The 20235-nt window shown below is 42.9% G+C and overlaps 1 protein-coding gene across 29 annotated transcripts in view; it reads right to left on the bottom strand.

Annotated features, from left to right (window-relative positions):
- The window catches only part of nfasca (neurofascin homolog (chicken) a), a 102761-nt gene that overhangs the window by 70683 nt on the left and 11843 nt on the right, over nt 1-20235 (bottom strand). For 7 of the 29 annotated variants that reach the window (XR_009956801.1, XR_005114118.2, XR_005114116.2 and 4 more), the window contains exon 1: nt 5780-6069. The exons of 1 other annotated variant lie outside the window; for it this stretch is intronic. The gene's annotated coding sequence lies outside the window, so the exon portion shown is untranslated. Of the gene's footprint in view, nt 1-5779; nt 6070-20235 lie in introns of those variants that run through there. 21 more of the 29 variants (XM_037448047.2, XM_037448053.2, XM_037448055.2 and 18 more) reach the window with 8 other exon arrangements.

Here is a 20235-nt window from a genome sequence, read left to right as displayed (position 1 = left end):
CAGACACTTCCCGGTCCTCCCCATTCATTCATTATGTAAGATGATATTACATCTGTCCCTCCATCTCTTCCTGTGAGAACCACAGCTGCTGTCCTGTTATTAAGTCTGGGCTGATATATAGATAATATACAGAACATTATGATGTCATAGACAAGAACCACATGTCTTCTTTGTTTCAGTCCCTCACAGTCCCTCATGTCTGGCCATGTGTTTGTGTGTGTGTTTGTGAGATGACGTTTGAATGTTTTGTGGAAAGCCCCCAGCCGAGGAAACCATGGTGTTAAAATGACTGACTGTGTGTGTGTGTGTGTGTGTGTGTGTGTGTGTGTGTGTGTGTGTGTGTGTGTGTGTGTGTGTGTGTGTGTGTGTGTGTGTTTGTGCCCAATGATTACTGCTCTGGTGGAGTGGTTAAAAGGTGTGACAGTGTGTCTTCTTTGTATGTGTGTGTGAGTGTGTATGGACACACGTTTAAGTAGATTAACCGGGTAGATGGCGTGTGTGTGTGTGTGTGGAGGGGTACACGCTTTTGTGTTTTTTTGCTGAGTCCGAGTGTGTGTGTGTGTGTGTTTGTGTGTGTGTGTGTGTGTGTGTGAGTGTGAGTGCTGGTTGAAGCAGCTGACAAATCCCAATTAACACTTTGCAGATATCTATCGGGTACTAAATACATGCAGAAAACACACACAGACACACACAAATACATCCCTCAGAGTAGACATGTGTGATGTTTCACAAAAAGCATGTTGCCTACACAAAGCACTAGGTATTGAATACATAACTGAGTAACTAAATAAGTAGATTGATAGTTATGGCACAAAAAAATCAAGGAGCTGCACAAGAAATAAACAGAGACCATTAAAAAAAGACAGATTGAATTCATCATTTTTGGAAAATGACAGCTCAAACAGGATGTATTTCCAAAATCTTGCCCTAATTTTGCTTCTGACATTTAGAGAAAGTAGAGACAACATATTTAAGCCGATTGGAAGGTAACAAGAGATCTACAGAGACAGTTCCCTCAAAATAACCAATACATATTTTGTATATATCTGTCGTGCTTTCTATGAATCCAGATTAGCCTTGTATTGAAGGTGCTTGGGGGGGGTTTCCCTCCTACTGTTATTAACCTAGGGTGAGGAGGAGGATGAAGTTGCTAACAAAGTCTAAAAAAACGCAATATTGATTTTCTGCACCATGAATCCCTCACAGTGGCTTTAGTGCTCCACTGGTCTGTCAGGTTGGCTTTTCAGCCAGATGTTGTGATGTCATTGGATGGAAAGATGAGGCAAGGACAGATGCTGAAGCTCTGGATAGACCTGCACTAAAATTGTCCATTTCTCTGTATATGTAAAAAAGATTGATTTAGGTAACGTTTTTCAATCTTGTATGTATCTTAATGTACTTTGTAATCCAAAGCATCTTATGAAACAAACACAACAGAAATGGACAAAGTGGAGCTCAAGTAATAGAAAGAAATCCCAGTCAGATGACTCCTCTCCATCAACATGTCATATCTTTGTTACTGGGAAGGTTTATCAAACACATCCCTGCAGCAGCGCTGCTCACAAATGAAAGGAACCATTTCACGACTGAGTGGAGCGACGGCCAATGGCAAGCTGAGCCCCGAGTCCTGACCAATCATGAGAGTCGTAGAGTGGAAAAATACACGAGAAGTCCCCCCCGAATGGCCTTTTCAGATTGAGGGCATCCATCGTTTACTCTGATGGATTCATGACACACTGTGAAACGAGCCGCTTCACATTATTTACAGTGGGGATCCTCAGGTTCCCTGATTGAGGACAGTCTCAGTCTCTGGTTGGGGGCCCATCAACATGTTTATTTAGCCATAGCGCCTCTCACTGCTCGTCATAAGCACCCTGATCTGCGAGTGCACGGGTTACCCTTCGGTCATTCAGTTGTTTGAAATGTCTCTGCACCCAGAGAGGCAGCAGGTGAAGCTGAGGGAAGTCATGCGTTCCAGTTACAGACCACAGGCACGGTGGTAACGTGCAGACGGATTCTGCGTTTTGGTTTTTATAGCTGAGCTAGACTCTATCTGATTTGTTACAATATTTATTTAGGTAACGCATACATATTGACTTAAATCTAAATCCAGAGCGATGGTTTCGACGCTAAGGCTTTTTGGTGGTGCAGCCCTCCTCCTGTCGTCGCCCCTCTTCTGCCTGCATGAGGATAACACGTATTTCCTCACCATTCAAACCCTCCCATCACCACGCTGGTTCTTCTAGGTTAGCACGTCCCACAGTGTTAGTGTTGGACACGATGCCCCAGTGTAACAGACACACATACAGATGGAAGTCTGCACACTGATGTAGGTTAAGAACCTGGCCAACGGGCTCAACATCTGGACTCCCACCTGGAATCAGGCAGGCTGGTGTCTTGACCTTCTTTACATATCTCACTGGTCAACCCTAAAGAGACAGGAAAGCCTGTACTTTTCCACATTTTTCTTTATTTCAATGCATATGTTTTTTCTCCTGTTGCCCAATGCATATGTTTTTTCTCCTGTTGCCAGGGTTACGGTTTTGTGGTAGACGAAGCCCTCCGAAGAGAGCCACAAGGGGTACTGGCACTAGGGGGGCTGTAGTTTAAAAACCCAAAAATGGAGAGCGTAAAAACGGGGGTTGAAAAGGCAGCAGAACAGCAGAGGCATCATTTGGCGGAACAGGAGGAGAGTAACAATTAAAACAAAAAAATTATTAAAAGGGAGCGGGGACCTTGGTGTCTAAAAGGCAGTAGTATGTTTAGGGTTAGGGTTATATGTTTATATATATATATTTCCTGATGACAGAATTACAACAATTAAGGAGAAAGGATTGCTAGGGTAGTAGAGAGTAAAGCCTCTTGTATGGTGTCCATATGATACAGGGTAGCAGCGAGTATTTAAAATGACCTTCCTGCTCACCTCAACACACAGATCACGACAGGAAATGGGTTTCTGCTGCATGCAATGTTTTGCTTCCTGTAAATATTCTGCTGATGAGGGCTAATCCGATGCTATGCCACACGTGTGTAAGACACACACACACAAACACACACACGTTGAACCAGCAGATTATCTTGACATGGCAGAAGAAGAGTCATCTACAGTTAAATCTCTAGTTACGTAAATGTGACAGTCCAAGCAGCAGCAATGGGGAAAAAATAAAAAGGGGACAGACTGAGGACTAATGAGAGAATATGGTTCTACCATCGTTCATAGAACCATCGGTTCTTTATTACTGGAATTAAAGTAACAAGGCCACGACCATAAGAACCATAACGCCATGTAGTCATGGACAAGAAATGACAAAAGATCAAAGATGTTTCCCTTCCAGCTACTTGTGCTATGTAAAAGAATAACAATATCTCATCAGAAATCTAATAATGATCATAATGTCTCTGAATGACTTAGGTAATGATTGGCAGGTGTCCAATCCACAACCTGCCATGCGATGTGGCCAGATCACACTGACAATTTGTTGTGATCTTTTCCCTTTGGCCATGCGGAGCGGGGAGGAGATAGAGAGAGAGGGGGAGAAAAGGGGGAAGGGATGGCGAGTTTGAAACCAAATATTTGCAAAGAAAGGTCCGTCGTCATTAGGGTCTCTCGCTTTTCTCTCCCTCCGTTTTGTTTCTGTTTTTTTCTGGGTCCACTAACCTTCTCTCCACAATACTGCCAAACAAAGAAGGGCTGTATTTTTGTGTGTGTGTGTGTGTGTGTGTGTGTGTGTTCGCTGCTCTGGCACTACTGTCGAACCATTTGCATCCCTCAACAAACACTTCTTCCCAACCCACACGCACACACACACCTGCGCATGGAAAAAAACACTTGCATTAATGTACTAATCCTCCCACCAGTATCTGACTCATGTGATCACACACAGAAACCCTCACACAAACATTTGATAAATGTGTTGAGTGTTTAAATCCTCCTACAGGACAACAAACAGCGTGGTCAGACCGACTCGCATTCAGTACAGAAACACACACACACACACACACAGTTTAACACTACGGTAAGTACTCTTAGATTTAAAGACAAGTTATACTGATGAAGAAGAATCAAATCATAAGATGCATAACCTGCCTTATTGATCAGTCTTGTTGATGTCAGCAGAGGTTGAATATCAGTGTGATGCTGCCATAGTGCCATTGAGCCAAACACTGACAAACTCTAGATACAAAGCAACAGAGTTCGCACAGGAGACTCTCCACATTCCTAATACATGAATGACAGGTGACTTCTCTGTGCTGTTTCTGAACTGGTTCTCTGTTGTTACGTCATCTTGTTCATATTACTGGTTTCCACTAGGCCTCAAAAAGAGGAAATGATGGACCGTGAAGTGTGTTCATCATTTCAAGCAAGTTGTTCAAAAATAGAATATGTATACCTCTATAATTCTGTAAATACCATTTAAGATGGATCCACCCCATCAGGTGCAGATTCTATGTTCATGTCAAAAAAGAATTATACAGCAGGCTAGAAATAAGCTAATTAATTTAGGACCTGTCTATCCAGCCTGGCCATGTGGTAGTCTACTGTCGACTGGAGGCAGGCAACAGGCCGTACTGCAGGAAAACCACCAGTTAAAAAATTTGCTAAAAAATATTAAATAATAATATATATAATAATATATATAATATGATGACACTTGGAATCAAAAAAGCCAAAAATGTATGTCAATTAAAAGAACAATTGCCATGAAATAGATATTGTACATTGTGAACCCATGGCTGAAAAATATGTTTTATATCGACATTTCTACATGTGTTAACAGCGTCACAGTGTTTTAGTCGTTTCTAAGCAGCATCCTCAACTATTTATAGAACTATGTAACATCTTGGCAGGGAGTATTGAAAGAACTGTCTTTGGGTTCAGATTATTAAGTCGCTTATGTACACGAACAGCGGCCTCTTGGGTGAAAGTCCTGCAGACTTGTGGAAACAAACCCTTTTTGAATGCAATAAAGCCCATGTAATCCCAGAGAATGTGTAGGAACGTAACTTCTAGGAGAGACATCACAGACATCACTACTAATATTAGGAGTAAACTAATACTGAGACACTCAGTATCTGACACCTCATGTATGGTCGACAATTGCTATTGTATCACATACAGTAAGTACACTTTCATATAAAGTCCAGAGATTGAGAAAAACAGAAGAGAAATCTAAAAAGGCAGCAGCTGTTAGAGTAATTGTGGCTAATGAAGAAACTTGCAGACACGACATAATCCATAATTTTGCGATGAACCGCGGCAGACTGACTGATTGGTGTGTGTGTGTGTGTGTTTGTGTGTGTCCTCAATGATCCCTGTAACAGCCACTACAAGTAAAGATGATACGATGTGGGTGAAATATTTAACATGTTTCCACTGAAAGCTTTAAATTGATGATGGAGTGACACAATTGGTCGCTACAGACATAATCAACAGTAAGTAGACTCTAGTAACGCCTTAAAGAATGAATCAAAAACTGCATTCACTTACACACAGAGCGCACTAACAGCCTGGAGAACACGTACTACCAGGGTTTTCTGTTTGATCACTACTGAGGAGATGAAATCGGCTGAGAACAGTGAGGGGTTGAAGTACACCATAAAGTACCACAACACACTCCAAACACCACATGTGTCTTTCACTGTGACTTTCTCAATGTTTCCTGTAAAAGGTGGCTGAACTCTACTTGTGTACAGACAATAAAAAGTCATACTGGAAGGAGGGTAGAGTATTCTGCCCTTCACACACACACACTCATACACACACTGACATATAGCGTACCTCGGTCAGTGCGGCTCTGGCGTCCAGGTGTAGAGCAGTGCTGAGCGCTGTGTTCTATCTCCATCCCCGTCCGACAAACACAAAAGATTGGGCGTCTCTTAGTCTGCTCCAGCACGGAGACACAAAGACAGCTGATGTAATAAGTGTGGAACAGAGGACGAATACACACGCTCTCCTTCTCTTCCCCACCTCCTCACCCTCGACCCCTTTCTCTCCCTCTCACTTTGCTCTCGCTGTTTCTCGGTGCGTCCACTCTCCCTCTCTCTGACACACTGATTCTCCATCTGTCACCGCCCCCTCTCCTTCACCCCACCCACCTCATGCATTATTAATGAGTCTCACACAGACACACACAGTCCACTGCTGTCAAACACATTCACAGGCGTTGCAAGTGTCGGGGAGAAACGTTTTTTGGCGTGTTCATTTCATCGTAATAATGATTGCGACCTTCCTTTATAATCATCACACTTTTATAAAGAAAAGAGATACGAAGGGATCATACAACTGATAGTCTGTTGTATTCAGCTATTTGTACTCAATACTGTGCATGCCCTGCCAGGTTTATTGATAATGAGTGACGTAGGTCCCATGTGTGTGTGTGTGTGTGAGAAAGCACGTCAGCTGTTTGCAGGCAGTGTTTGGAGAGTGGTGCCAGAATTGGTCACCATGAGCACAGGGGAGAGAGGGCGGTAAGGAAATCCGAAGGAAATCAATCTCAAAACAACATGACAACAAGTTTCTGTCCGTGACACGTAGTCAGATGGCTTCCCGGGAGGGGAGGGGGGGAGCACAATGTAATAATGACAACGTGACCATCATTTAACCACAGCACAGCGGTGTCCTGGTTTGTTTGACCCATCCATCCTTCGTGGACTTTCTCACTGGCTGTACTGGTTATTTAACCACACAACTTTTGCTTTGTCACTGGCTCCGACCCAAGACGTCCACATTCAACGTTTCAGAAACAATGCCAAAAAGTTTCCTCATTGGTATAATAACTATACTACAAGCTAAGTCACTGTTGTGCTTTATCAACAATTAATGCTAATAACAAAGATTTATAAATATTCTTTGCAATCTCGTAGCCTTTGACAATGAAAGCTTTTTATCTATTGTTTGGAATGTAACTCACTAGAGCAGAGCCTCTTTCTGGAACCTCGTCCCTTGTGGACAGAAATGAGCAGTCACCTGTTTTGTCTGTTGTTTCCCTAAAGACATAGATCACGCCGTTATATTGATCAAATTAAAATATATACTCCTCCCGCCCACTCCGCAACCTATAAAAGCTCAAACATGCACATCGAGCATGCATGAAACCATCCACACGCAAAACACACACAGGTCACCAAGAAGACAGGTCTATTCATGCATGCAGGCAGAGCACACACGCACACACACACAAACACACATACTTGTCCATGCATCCGCTGCAGGCGAGGAAGCCCCCCTCAGCTTCAGTTTTTCATGGACGAGACATGGCTGCATAATGGTGAAATGTGTGTGTGTCTGTGGGTCTGTGGGGGAAAGCAGTATTATACAATAGTATCTTTATCAGTATACTATGTAGAGGGAAACTCCAGCATGTTGGTGTCAGGCGCACAGCCACAACTAAAGAGGGAAACGCACACAAACAAATAAATGAAGAGTATGTATTCACTTGAACAAACCAAAAAGGTTTTCACAACCCAACATGTGTTAAATCTCAATAAACACACAAAGATGCAGTGTGTGTTGTATATCGTTACTTTATCCTCAGCCCGCATGAGAGCACATTTTCGAGCCATTTCCAGTAAATATAACAGTCACAGCTTAATCCTCCGGCACTCTGTAATTGCACAAAACAACTTGGGTTGCCGTTAAAATCGGACGATAAACGTGTAAGCGGTGGTGCACAATAACGGATGTGTCAATCAAGCAAGTTTGGCTGTTTATCCAATTAAAATAAAATTAGCACATGTAATTAATGAATTCTAAATGTATTCTTGTACTAAATGTGAGAGGAAATGTAGAGAGGGAGACAGGAGGTCAGCGGGAGGGGAGGGGTGGATTGGGGCCTTTGGGGCATGTCAAATGACCCCCCTCCCCTGGAGTTTAAGCAGGCCTGAGGCCTGGTAAGATACAGGAAGAGAGATGTTCAGTTTTATGTATCTATGTGGAGTGTGTGTGTGCCTTTGTAAGCTCGACCTCCTGACCTCGGCCAGCATGTTCAGCTCCCTTCTGTCTCCAGCCAACCCCCTCCAACAATCAATAACCCCCCAACCCACCGCCGCTAGCTGTGACATGCAAATGAGCCGTGCATATAATTAAAATATATGCCCTGACAATAGGGTAAGATAAACCTCCCCTCAGCTTTTCCTCAAGACGTACGCCAAGACGTTCACACACACATACACACACACACACACACAGAGCGTGCACAAACTAAAGCATAGACTCGTGCCCAGATGGACTCCAGTCAGTTGACCTCTGCTCAGATCCGCGACAGACAAGCTAACACACAAACAGACACCCAGATAAGTGCAATTGAGTCCGCCTCATGCTCAACACACACTGATACATGCACACACACACACACACCTCATCCTTATACTACCTCAAAACGTATTATTAACGAGTTATTCTAATTTCTTCCAATGACTTCCACTTGTTTAATATACTGTGTCTGTCATCATAAGTGGCTTTTGATCAATTATATCTTCATTCTACAAAAGAACATATATGAATGATCATTGTATACTGTGTATCAATAATGGAGTTTTGTAAATCCTTCTGTAGCTTCGCAGTGCAGTGTTTCCCCTGTTTACAACCTTGCTGGGCCGGACACACCCTGCAATGAAGGAGGATAGTGGTCGCACTATCTGACTGGCTGGTGGGGGGGGGGTATGGCAGTTGCTGCTGCAAATGTGCGCATGTGTCCCTATATGCGTGTCCTGTAGTCTGTGCTTTCCCTCCTCACATTTCAGTGGATGGTGGTTCCATCTGATGGTGGTTCTATCTGATGGTGGTTCCATCTGATGGTTGTTCTTTCTGGTGGTGGTTCTATCTGATGGTGGTTCTATCTGATGGTGGTTCCATCTGATGGTGGTTCCATCTGATGGTTGTTCTTTCTGGTGGTGGTTCTATCTGATGGTGGTTCTATCTGATGGTGGTTCCATCTGATGGTTGTTCTTTCTGGTGGTGGTTCTATCTGATGGTGGTTCTATCTGATGGTGGTTCCATCTGATGGTGGTTCCATCTGATGGTTGTTCTTTCTGGTGGTGGTTCTATCTGATGGTGGTTCTATCTGATGGTGGTTCCATCTGATGGTTGTTCTATCTGATGGTGGTTCCATCTGATGGTTGTTCTTTCTGGTGGTGGTTCTTTCTGGTGGTGGTTCTATCTGATGGTGGTTCTATCTGATGGTGGTTCTATCTGATGGTGGTTCTATCTGATGGTGGTTCTATCTAATGGAGGTTACATCTGATGGTGATTCTATCTGATGGTGATTCTATCTGATGGTGGTTCTATCTGATGGTGGTTCCATCTGATGGTGTTTTTATGTGATGATGGTTCTATCTGATGGTGATTGTTCCTGCAGTGTTCTTGCCTTACACCTGGTTTACTATTCTCAATATTTGAATAATTTCATATCATATGAATTGAATGTACTGGCCATCTTTTACATTGTTCATTCTGTACACATGATATCCATTGCATTCTGTCCATTCCGGGAGAGAGATTCTCCTCAGTTCTCCCTGACATTTCTTCCCTTTTTTCCCAATCAAAAGGTTTTTCATTTTTTGTTTGTTTTGTTGATGAGGGTTTCGGGACAGAGGACATTGAATGTGAACACACTGTAAAGCCATCTGAGACAAATTGGTCATTTGCGTTTTTGGGCTATACAAAATAAAATAAAATTAATTGAATTGAATTTAAACATCCTAATATAGAGGAGACAAAACCGCTCCATCCACAGATGCTACTGTATGCGTCCTCTGAAGACACTATTGAAAAAAACTCACTTCTGCTTCCGCAAAGCAAATCTCAATTAAACAGTTTCCAAGTTTAGAAGAGGTAACATTAACTGAGCTAGTTGAAGCATTCACATTATTCATAGCCTCATTGATAGCGCACTGTGGTAACCTGCATCAATACTTTATGCTATCAGCCGAGTGGGCGTTTCTATATAAATAACTAGAAAGAAATATCAGAAGTATTCCACCTTGAATCAAAATAAATAAAACTCTGTAGACATGCAAAGTAAGGTGCTACTGTATTTTAACACGTGTACACTACTGTGTATGTGAAAAATAAGGGTAAGAGGACACAGAATAAGTTAAGGAGATTAAATAGACTGAACTTCAAAGCTTACCAGACTCATTTGATTTTATGCCACAGGGGGACATGTAATAATTAATTCCTGACCCCTAAACACACACACACACACACACACACACAGTACAGTCATGTCCTGTGTTTACTGAACCATGTGTGTGTGGGAGGGGGGGTCGGGGGGAAATGCTAGTTTTCCAATCAAATGACAAAGAATCAGCCCAAACACATTGGAATTGCGATGAACCATTGGAGGGAGAAGTCATGAGGTTGGAAAAATACTCCTTAGTGCCTAGACTAGATCTATGAGTGTGTGTGCGTGTGTGTGTCACACACAGTCTTTGTCCGATGTAAATTGTGTGCGTGTGTGTTCTTCATGTATTCCAGTACTTACCATTCTCGTGTTAGGACGTGGGTGTGCAGTTGTGTGTGTGTGATAGGCAGATACAGTATGTGGGCTACTATCAATAAAGCTTTGTCCAGTTGTGGATTGAGCATGAAAACATGGTGGAGGAAAAGAATGTGACTATTGTACAGATATCTTCCCCTCCTTCTCCCTCTCCAACAACACACAGCAACATCACACTGTGGCACAGAGGCCCAGACTCATAAGACGGCCGCCTGTGCTTCACCTCCACAAGTGTTGACATGAGGGCATGTTACAAACTCTAGCAAAATCAAACCGGAAGGTTGGATGTTTTACCGGTAAACAATCTTTCGACCCTTTTAACCCACAGCTGCTTTGGTTCTGAGCCGATTCTAATCTAGACTGTGGTATCAACTGGACATGTAATATATTGTTTTTAAGTTGTGTTTTTGTTGTGTTTGCATGTTCGTCAGCAGGATGATGGAGAAGACGACTGGACTGATTTTTAATGAAACTTGGTGGAATTGTCTGGCGTGGGCCAAGGAAGACCCCATGAAATGCTCCAGCAGATCTGAATCACAGGACGCAATTCCTTTTTTCATCGCAAAATCAGGCAAGGCCTGGAGCTAAATGGCTTTTAGTCTTTTGACCACTCTTTAAAAATAAAGGGGGTGGGCACAGATGTACTCGGAAACCCATGAACCCTGATCATGTACAAGCACATTGACCGCTCTAAAGTGTTCTGTTAGAACCACAGGAACCGTCCGTCTCGGAAACACAGAACCAGGTGCCACTGGTGAGAAGAAGCCGACAGGAACACACTGGGCAGGGGGGAGGGGGAGAGGGAGGGGAAGGCAGCAGTTGTTGAGAGCGAGAGAGAGAGAGGGAGGGAACTAAACAAGAGACACACTGGTAATTGAGCAATAATTGCCATGGCTACATGGATGTTGAATATCCACCATTACTCAACACCATGCACAGTTTGTCTCACTGACACTCTGAACAGCAAGAGAGCCTGAAACAATGACATGTAAAAGCCTTTCTATCCATTACATCTATCAGAGCTCAATGGAGGCCTCCTCTCATGACATCCTCAAAGAGCATCTGAATATACTGTAGTCACTGAGCAACACACTTCAAAGAATTCCACTTTTTAATAAATGCAGATTAACACGTCTTACCTGCCACTTCTTTCCTTTCTCCCTACTCTCATTTGTTATGTCTTTGGTATTTTCAAAAGAGTGCATCTTAGGTCATACTTGCAGAACCACTCCTTTACATTCATGGCTACCTTTGAATCGCTTCTAGACCTAAATGATGTTGTTTGTGATGTTTCTTTAACCAGCAAAGTAAATAGGTGGGGAGTGTGATGGAGCTGGAATCCAGACTATATAGAAAGTCATAAAAAGGTTTGAGAACAACAATGACGGGGCGGGGGACAAGAGCAGACTCAGTGACAGCAGGACATGGGGGGTTAAACAAGATTGTCAAGTCAAATAAAGGTGGTCGCGCGCCAAGCCTATTGTTAATACGCCCCCCCCAAAAGAAAGATGCCTAACCACCATGCCTCACACACTCCAATCCCCCATGTCTTTGTCTCGTGCAACAGGAGGCGTGGCCGGTTTTCTACAGTTAATGAGTTAGCAGGGCCACGGGGGCCAAGCGGTGGCACGGGTCGTACACTCATTTAGCCCACTAAGCCTCCACTGCCCACTTCGCCCCCCTCTCAGACACACACACACGTACTGTCTAGAATACACACCAGAGCACAGACAGACACAGACTAGTGAAGAAAGCACAAATTATACACACATGAAAAAAACATTTATACATTTCATTTTTTTCAACACACAATCACAATGGGCGCACAGACACACACTCTCACACACACAGACACACACACGCGTTTAGTCATGACATCTGGTGACACAATAGCTTCTGGAAGCAGCTGGTCAGTAGTAGCCAAAGGAGTCACACACACACACACACACACACGGGACACGCATACAAACATGCAACATGTACAAGCCCCTGCATGTCTAATGACGTGCCAAGACGACGCAAGAACAAGAGAAGACAACTCGACTAACCATCTGTGACATGGAGGCCATGTGAAACATCTGCCTAAATCAATAACACACTCACTGGCACACACATGAAAGCATGCATTAGTGAACACACACACGCAGGCATGTGTGTTAACGTAACATGGATATGGATATATTCATGAATAGATATGAATTGTACACAGGGCTATTTCTACGCAAAGGATTGTCTGAAGAGTGTGAGACACCGCATTGAGCCATTTTGAAGAGATTGACAGATTGACAGTCAATCGTAGCTAGCCAAAATATTAACATTAGTAGCTCAGCGCTACGTTGGGCTAAACACAGAAACGAAAACTCTACAGAAAGAAGAGAATCTGCTGATGTAGCAGATATAAAGCTGACCCCTCAAAAACCCTCAGCGTTCCAGAGCCAAAAAACATCAACAAGATAAATAGTTTTTATATGTGACATGCATATACTTGTAGCTCTTTTGGGCCCAAAAGGTCAAACCTGTGACGCGTGGGCTCACACAGAAACCAAAGGTGCAGCCAATGACCATTTAAAACTCTTGGGCGGTAAGTGAAATTATTTGGTTTAAAATGAGCCTTTATTTCAGGATGTATTTTGGGACACCATTGTGTTATCTATGATTTGTCAACATAATGAAACCATTTTGCAGTTATAGTTCATATAAAGTCATGATTAGTACCAGTAACAACCACTAATCAGCCAAACGTGTGCATTGAGATATTTGTCTTTAAAGGAAATGCTCATTTTGTTTGACAGATTGTTGCATTGGTATTCATTGGTATTATAAACACAAAAGGGAAAGGAAAGTGAATATGAATTTCCTCACATTCACTGTTTTTGGATAGAAATCATCACATATTCAGGGACTGATCATACAAACATTTGAATTTGGTGAAGAGGAATTGGATCACACACACACACAAGCAAAGCTCCCCCATTTCTGGGAAACACCTGCAGCCGTGCTCGTTATTCTGGGAAACAGAGCACAGTTCACACATCCGTTAACCAATTAGACTGTGGCACTGCTTTCACACACACACACACACACACACACACACACACACACGCTCCTCCTCCCACACTGCCATCACTACCTATTCACACACTGATGGTAGGGGCTACCATGTGAGGGGGGCCACCTGCACATCCAGTCTTATGGCAACTTGAGAAATAGTCCAATAATAAAATCTATTGGTTTTGTCAGGGACACACATTTTGGGACAACTTTGAGGCAACAAACCCGTATTGTCCCTGGACATGAACCAGCATTTGGCATTTTGTGAATGTTTGACAAAGTTCCATGCGACTGGGCACAAATATGAGGTGTGATTGGTGTTAAAGGGAAAGAAGGAGGTCTGTCACGCGGTCTGTATAAAGAATAAAAAAAGGAAATACAACTGCTATGTTTTACTTACTTCCTTTTATTTAATATAAGGTGGGATAAATGCCCAATTATTGCAGCTACAATTGTAGACAATTGTAAAGCTATTTCAGTAATAATGAGAAGAAATATTTCTTGTTTCAACAATAACTTGTTTGTTTGTTAATGAATATTTATAATAATAACTTGAACTGTTTTGATATGAGGATTTTCTCATTATGAGATGCAATTTTAATGTGTCATGTGGTGGCAATACGTTGTTGTGTAAATAATGTGTTGTTAGTAACTGTTTGCATGCTCATCTATCGTAATCAATCCTCTATAAACATTTAAAATGACCCAGCTGTTTATAAGGTCTGATGTTCATATCTGAGCTGGTATATTCAAACCAGAGCAACAATACCTCTGACACACACACACACATACACGGGTGGTCACACATGAACGGCCCCCTTCATCAGTATCAGGTAGCTGGTTAATTGAGCTGTTTAAAAATGTATAGTTGGAAAAAGGGAGGGAGAAGGATGAGGAAAAACATTGTTTTATAGAAACAAAACACACGCACACAATAATAGAGCTACAGAGCAATCACTCAACCTCAAGTCCCCAGTCTCACTCCATTTATCAGCAATTAATTAACACAAGAGGCAGCTGAGAGGGACGCAAATACACACAAATGTGACCACAACTGGTCAGCAGATGTGGAGTTCAAAGGTTGTGTTCAAACTGCCACAGTATGAAAAGTGGACAAAGGAGGAAGACTATTTGAAGAGGGAGAAAATACATGAAACTGGACACATAGTGTCCACTGGAACTGAGCGGTGTGTGTGGGTGTGTAAGGTGCATGTGTGTGCGTGCGTGTGGGTCGAGGTTGTGACCTATATGTGTCAGTGCAGTGTGTAGGAGACCCCTGGGCCTGGGTTATATTTGGTCATCACACATGGTAACTCAACCAGTCTGGACAAACACACACACATATACACACACAAAAAAAACACACACACAGTGGGGTCAGAGGCAGGATTATTGTCATCATGTCAGTGCACTGGTATCGGGCTTGATTTCAGCTTGCTCCACGAATCTTCCTCTAGTTCAAACTAAACATTGTCCAATCAGAAGCATTCTGCTCCACTGAAATCAACTGTCAATCATCCTCAGTTTAGACAGACAAGTTACACGCTAGACAATTATCTGTCCGTCTCTGAAAGGTATAGCGCCTACAAAATGATAAAATCACAGCCAAACTATATTGTTGATAATACAAAGAATCTGCACTCTATAATGAGCTAATGTCTTATTTTCAATAAAAAGATGACCATTAGCCATTAGGTTGCCCCAAAATGAATCAGGAATTAGGCCTTGCTTCATGTTATTACCAGTGATACCTAATTGACATAGTGTATAATGTGTATAATGACAGATTGGAGCACTGATACTAACCAAAGTAACACAGAAAGGACCAAACATTTACATGTATTTATTTTGTAACCAGGGTTAACGGGTACAGTAGTGTGACACTTCGTGTTACTATAGTCAGCTGACCTTACCTCATTTACAACACTTTTATCTGTAATAACAGAAAAAGCCCTGGGTGGGTGAGTCTTGTAGCTTCATTGTGTCGAGCTGTGCCAAATGAGAGGGTTAGGTTAGGGAAACATTGGGATGCACTGTGGGAGAGCTGCTCATCACATAACTGCATTACATGTGTTCTTCTGAATGGCATGAGGTGAGTCTATCTGAGCTGACCTCCATTTCTTACCCACTGTTAACCTGTCAGCACTGGACCAAGTGTGTGTGTGTGTGTGTTGATGGTCACAAACTGAAGTGGTTGTAGGGCTTTAATGTCCTTGACTCCTCTCTAATCCTACCTTGACATTCAATTCTAACGTGCCATGCTCCATTGCCCTCAGATTACTGTACGCACAGACCACAAGCACACACACACACAACTAAGAAACAGATGAGTTTGTCCGGGCGTTGGTGATGCAATGGAGCGTGGAGTGTATGAACGCGTGTTTATTTCCTGAACGCACAGTGTGTGTATGCAGACCAAATAAACAGTGGCATTGTTCTCAGAGACATAAAACACAATTCATTCTGTCAGTATCAGTTTCTGTGATTGGAGAAGAAAAATAATTTTTTTGTCGTGTATTATATTAAAATAAATTTGACAAATAGTCAATATTTGTGTTTTCTATCATTGTACTTCTGCGCAAAATATATTCTTTTCCTGCAGCTCCTCTCAGCTTGTCTGCACGTCCTCAGCTGGGCTCAGGCCGGATCGCAAAGCAGCGGGTCTAAGAAGCAGTTAGCCAATCACTGATGAAGTTAATGAGTGACAATATCATTTTTAGCGTCCTAAAATACATCGAGATTTGGGCTTAGCCCTTCGCCGCCCTACGGTGCGCTCTCATCAGGGCGAGTATGAACCTAAGACAGAATGTCAAAACAGCAAATGGACTCTATTTATTTAGTGTTTTACAGCTGTGGTTGGCTCATTCACGCACACACACTCAGACCAATGGCAGTATTGTAAAGTAAAGCAGGGGTGTAACCATCGGGAGCAGTCAAGGATACAGTGTCTTGTTCAAGGACACTTGGACATGTGATACGAGGAGTTAGGGATCAAACCTCCGACCCTGTGATCAATGGACCTCTGTGCTGCCTTACCTTGAAGGCACTCTAGGAACCATGGCATGTTTTGAATTTGAAGAATCCTTGAAACACCAGAAATTACGGTGGCCGAGAAGGTTCAGACAAATACAAAAGCCACAACACAACACGAACGCCACAACACAAAATACAAAAGCCACAACACACCCGCAAATGCCACAACACAACACGAACGCCACAACACAAAATATAAAAGCCACAACACACCCGCAAATGCCACAACACAACACGAACGCCACAACACAATCGCAAATGCCACAACACAACCGAACGCCGCAACACAACACGAACGCTGCAACACAACACGAAAGCGAAAACGGAAGTAGCTAAGTAACTGCCCACGGGAGCGAGCGTATTTTGGAGGAACGCCCTCGGGAGCTGGCGTATTTTGGAGGAACGCCCACGGGAACGAGCGTATATTTGACGAACGGAGCTGGAGGATGCCAGATCGTTTAAGAAGTAAGTAAAACATGATTCCATGCGGCTATTTAACTAACTAACGTTAGCTAAATGGCGCCACGCATCTTTTAGCTAACGTTAGTTAAATTCTAACTGTAGCCGCAAGGAATCATGTTTTACTTACTTCTTAAACAATCTGGCATCCTCCAGCTCCGTTCGTCAAATATACGCTCGTTCCCGTGCGCGTTCCTCCAAAATACTGTAACGTTCTGTGCCAATAAAGAGCCAGTTTATTATTACACGGGTTTATTGTTGACTGTTGTCGGCCACAGCCACTCCATCGCAAAAACACCATGGTTTTTTACACACCAGTAAGAACTACAACTTCCCACAACACAAACTACACTCATTACCCCGGAAGGAGCGGTACCCCAACCCTGGCCCAAGTAACAGAGTAAGTAATCAGAACCATATACACATTTAGGAACTTAAGACACGCTACAATACGCTCGCTTCCGTGGGCAGTTACTTAGCTACTTCCGTTTTCGCTTTTGTGTTGTGTTGCGGCGTTCGGTTGTGTTGTGGCATTTGCGATTGTGTTGTGGCTTTTGTATTTTGTGTTGTGGCATTCGTGTTGTGTTGTGGCATTTGCGATTATGTTGTGGCTTTTGTATTTTGTGTTGTGGCGTTCGTGTTGTGTTGTGGCATTTGCGGGTGTGTTGTGGCTTTTGTATTTGTCTGAACCTTCTCGGCCACCGTGAGAAATACTGTCCCAAATATTGCGGCTGAATCGATGTTGAAACGAAAGTCGATGGCTTTAGAGATTGGCAGCCTGGTGGGTGGATGTTCCAACAGCAGCGTTTTATGGTACCCCCCCCCCCCCCCTTAACTCTTAAAGGCGTTTTTCAATCCAGAGCCTATGACCTTCAACGTCATAGCCGTGAACTTTAGCGAGGTTTACGACGATGCAACTGTGTACCACTTTCACACCTCAGTGTCGGTTGTCTCATTGCATTCTCTCACTCCCTTTCATGTGCAACCATTTGTGTCTCTCCCTCTTTTACAACTGTCCAATCATCATTCAACCAAAGACAATTCTGCATGTACCCATTTTTCTCTGGAGGGCAACCTTTGAGGTGATTGGCCTCCTCGCCCTGACCAGGAATAGCGCTCCGTCCAATCAAATGAGTGCGCGTCCTGGGATGACCTAATTAAGCGCATTGAGATAACAAGGTCCGGGGATACTTGATAGAGGAGGACTACGGAAACAGACTCATCTGCTTTCATCTCTTCCTTCATTCATCTTCTCCTCATCCATCCCTTTATTCTGTCGTCCAAGAGTAGATCATTCTGTGGCTGTTTGTCAGCAGAGTAAAACAATTAGGGATGTGACCATTTAGTACACACTGGTTCACAAGTTAACTACTCTAAAAGCCCTTTTTAAGCAATATTCAAAATGATTCATTGTTAAAAGGTATGATAAAGGATGGCCCAGGAAGTGCCTTTTATACAGAAGTGTTTTCAGAGTATTTCCTGGAAAACCATTGGCAGATGAGGAGTCATCATTCAGTTCTGACTCACCCTGACGGTCAGCCTAGGGAGATTAAAGGAAGACTGAATTTTAAATAACACCAGCCTGGAAGAAAATCCCAGCATGACTGTGTCTGTGGAAGGAAATCAGGCGAGACCTCAGGAATCCCATTTGAGAGCTGCACGCGTTCATCAGTGATTGTATAGATGAATGAGCACGGATCACATAAATTACAAGGGTTGTTGTCCTATACAAAGGAAGTTCAGATTGATCCTCCACTTCACAGACAACCTTGTAAGTATTTGTTATTCTGACTCAAGTCATAAATAAGCATTTGCACTAATACGAACACAAGTCTTACCTTGGTTCAAGAACACAGCAACCAATGCCGGGCTACAGTTGGAAGCAAAATTATTCAACCCCCATTGCACATTAGGTTTATTGGCAAAATATACAATTTCACAGCTTAAGGAAACTAATATTACAAATGTTTTATCCAAATTCAACATGAAATGCTACTTTTATGCGACTTTAATGAATTTACTGCAGTCTCAAAATTATTCAACCCCTTCATGACAAGCATCTTCAGTACTTAGTAGAGCACCCTTTTGCTGTTATGACCTGCTGCAAACGTGATGCATAGCCAGACACCAGCTTCTGACAGCGTTCCTGAGGAATCTTACCCCATTCCTCATGGGCAATGGCCTCCAGTTCAGTAATATTCTTTGGAATTTGCAACCGCCTTCTTCAAATCCCACCAGAGATTTTACTAGACACACTCTAGAATCTTTCATTTCTTCTTCTGAAACAAAGCCTTGGTGGACTTTGAGGTATGCTTGGGATCATTGTCCTGTTGGAAGGTCCAATGACGCCCAAGTTTCAGCTTCATGATAGACGGCATGACATTTTTTACCAAGATTTCCTGATATTTGACTGAATCCATCGTGCCCTCCACACGCTGCAAGTTTCCAGTGCCAGAGGCAGCCAAAGAGCATTACTGAGCCACCGCCATGCTTCACTGTAGGCAGGGTGTTCTTTTCAGCATATGCTTCATTCTTCTTCCTCCAGACATACCGCTGATCCATAGGCCCAAATAGTTCCAGTTTTGTCTCATCGCTCCACAGAACAGAATTCCAAAACTCTGGTGGCTTATTTATATGGTTTTCAGCATATTGGAGGCGACTTTTCTTGTGCTTTTGGGTTAATAGTGGTGTGCAGTGTTTAGTATGCGCCTTACTGTGCAAACTGAAACCTCAGTGCCTGCTGCCACCAAGTCTTGCTGCAGGTGTTTTGCAGTCACTCGAGGGTTTTTGACTTTTTGACCAGGAATCTGGTGGCAACCGCTGATAGCTTCCTCTTTCTGCCTCGTCCAGGTAGTGCAGCCACTGTTCCTTCAACTTTGAACTTGCAAACTATGCTTCTAACTGAATACAGTTGACTTATATTTCTAACATGCAATCAAACGTCACTCTCAACAAGCCCCTGGCCAGACCAGGTATGTATGTGTTCTATCTCAAGCACACCTGAACTAATGAAGCCCTTGATTAGTTGCACCAGGTGTGCTTGATACAGGAAGCTGAATCATTTCAAAGGGTGCTCTAATAAGTACTGAAGATGCTTGTCATGAAGGGGTTGAATAATTTTGAGACTGCAATAGTGATTAAAAGTAGCATTTCGTGTTGAATTTGAATGAAAACCATGGTAATATTAGTTTTA

This window comes from Pungitius pungitius, chromosome 8, assembly GCF_949316345.1.
Source record: "Pungitius pungitius chromosome 8, fPunPun2.1, whole genome shotgun sequence".
Classification (NCBI taxonomy): Eukaryota; Metazoa; Chordata; class Actinopteri; order Perciformes; family Gasterosteidae; genus Pungitius; species Pungitius pungitius.
The sequence above is the reverse complement of the archived record's forward strand: the minus strand, read 5'-3'. Positions and strand labels throughout refer to the sequence as shown.